Source organism: Montipora foliosa, chromosome 13 (genome assembly GCF_036669935.1).
Source record: "Montipora foliosa isolate CH-2021 chromosome 13, ASM3666993v2, whole genome shotgun sequence".
NCBI lineage: Eukaryota > Metazoa > Cnidaria > Anthozoa > Scleractinia > Acroporidae > Montipora > Montipora foliosa.
In genome coordinates this window covers 16,988,202-16,990,701 of record NC_090881.1, presented here as the reverse complement: position 1 = coordinate 16,990,701, position 2,500 = coordinate 16,988,202, and the positions used below count along the sequence as shown (strand labels likewise).

General features: G+C 38.2%; 1 protein-coding gene across 2 annotated transcripts in view; it reads right to left on the bottom strand.

Annotated features, from left to right (window-relative positions):
- Window positions 1-591: 591 nt before the first annotated feature.
- The window catches only part of LOC137982521 (uncharacterized), a 16,827-nt gene continuing 14,918 nt past the window's right edge, over window positions 592-2,500 (bottom strand). Inside the window, exon 5 of one of the 2 annotated variants that reach the window (XM_068829632.1) lies at window positions 592-2,500. This exon is cut by the window's right edge and continues 1,939 nt beyond it. The gene's annotated coding sequence lies outside the window, so the exon portion shown is untranslated. The other variant, XM_068829631.1, reaches the window with a different exon arrangement.

The following is a 2,500-nucleotide window of genomic DNA, read 5'->3' as shown; positions in this document are numbered from 1 at the left end:
GTACTCTGCATACCAACAACGTGAAATCACCAAATTTGAGGTTTTCACGACAACGTGAGCGTACAAATGCGAATGTCATTCTATATTTTCACTCTGAAACCGCTCGTATAAATTCAATTTTAGTATAATTCGCCCACATTGTACGAAGTGAACGAGATGAAATAACCGCAAAAGACTTAGAATTCTGCAAAGTTACATTTTCAAGAGACGTTTCCGTCGATGTCGCCGTGCTAGATCACTTTTGATAAGTCAACTGCTACCATAAAGCAAAGTTGCTATTATCCTCCATTGATTTAATGGGCAAAGCCCTAGGCGTTTTAGGTAGCAGCTTGCAACAACGCGTCTTACAGGCCACGTGAAAAAAAAAAAACTTTAATGCAACAGAACAGTGTATTTTCCAAGGCAGTAAGATAACTTGCATCTCCATACTCTGAAATACTCTTTCTCTTTGCGGGTACAGGGTCCCCGAATTTGGAATGATATGCCCCTCTCATTACGCAATTCTCTCATTCTTTCAAACTACAAACGCAAACTCAGAGATTATTTCCAGTCATTGGAAACTAACATACAACTTTTCGTTTAACCGTGAAACATAATTCCTCTCATAATGCCTTCGAACTCTTTCTCATAAGATATAATAGTTAGCTTTAGGTTTAATTATGTATCCTTAATTGTACATTTATTTGTATAGTCATCTTTGTTTTTTTTGTTTGCCATCTGGCAGTTCGCCTGGTCTCCTGTATGATCCTTGCCACATAAGCCTCTGACTTCGGCAATTAACCATGTTTACACTCTCTTACAAGGAAGAACGTCAAATATAGATTAAGGGAATATTTTTAAAGCAAATCAAAAAAGAATTCCTGCTTTCAATATTCTTCACACTGCTTTTGTTATGGAAATAGTATTTCCGATTCACTAACCAAAGAGGATCCACCTTTTCAAAAGAGTAGTTCCTGAAACTAGTGTTGGCGTCGAATCCTTCCGGAAGTAATTTGCTCTCCAATCTGAATTTTTAAATTAGAAGGACCGTTCGTCATTCACAGGTGGACAAACTAATATGAAAACAAGATTACGTTTTACAAATCAAGAATGGACTAAAAGTCTGTAATGTTAGACAACGTCAAGTCACCCAGGAGTGAAGTTCAAAGTTCAAGGACTGATTACCACGTTTCAGTGTTTTTTTTTTTTAATATTTTTGTTTCTTTATAAGCTTGTTTGGTGCATAATATTGCTTTAAACACAACAGAAAAACTTTCATCTCAACCCAAACCCAAATATAATCTAATTCCTTTTAAATAAGTAAAAGAATGGGTATAAGCTAATGTTCGACACCTGGAACAATTCGTATAGTTAAAACTGACCTGAGTAGAAAGGAAGCAAGGACATTCATTAGGTGCCCGTTTCTCCCAAGCCCCGAAATTTTTTGGGTGTCACAATTCCCCTGTATAGAGGCTTTGCTCGGCGGCCATGTTGCATGGCAGGAACAATGAAAATGTTTTGCATTAGAAAGAACATTTGTTCCCATGGGAAAAAGAATCTATTGTTCCTGCCAAGCAACATGGCTGCCGTGCAAAACCTCTATACACCTCATAGATCATTTTCACTGTCACGCAACAAAAAAAAGAATCGAAACCGTTCGATGAAATAAGCCAAAAACTTGGAATGTCGTAGGAGACAAATTGATAAATCACCTCACCAATTCTAAGGTCTGTGCGGCACATCGCTTCTGAGTTATTTCTCGACGCATTTCGCGCAACTTATAAGAGTTTTGTATGGAGCCGCCAGGTTGGTGCACCACTGTTGCCCACCAATATGGCGGCCAGAATCAACACGAACATCTGGAATTCACTTAGCGATGAAAACTCTTACTTTTTGCTCTTGCGATAAAATGCATGTGCATGAACACATCTCCTAATGTACTTGAGATGTTCAGACTGCTGAGATTCATAGGCATGGACATTTTTTTCCAATCAAATAACTTTGTATCATGGTGTCACGCAAGATAATTCGGAAATCCAAAATGCTGTATTTTCGAAACGAAAGACGTCATGGAACTGAAAACTTGAAAAAGGTTCATTTCTAGATTATCTTTAACCCCCTATAGATAAAAATTCAAAACACCTTGCGATATTTGATGACGTCACTGTGAAAACCATCTATTCCAAAATAGCGACCATTTTAGTATTCTTCTGATTGCTTGCAAATTAGCTGCCTCGGTCAAGGTTAAATATTCTTTTGAAGTTTTAGCTTAATTAAGAACGAGGCAACAAGGGCTAATTTGGAAGCAAACAAGAGCAATGGGGTTACTTCCTGACGCTAAGTGAGATCAGAGCGCATCTATTTAGAGGCGATGGAGAAATTGTGGGTGGCCGTCCCGAAACGACTCATCGCGTATTCCCGGGTACCCTAAACGTTTTGTGTGAACCACTTTGTGTATTTACGGTTCCAACTCAACAATTTTGCCCTTTCTTATCTATTAAATATGCCATGAAGGGAACAA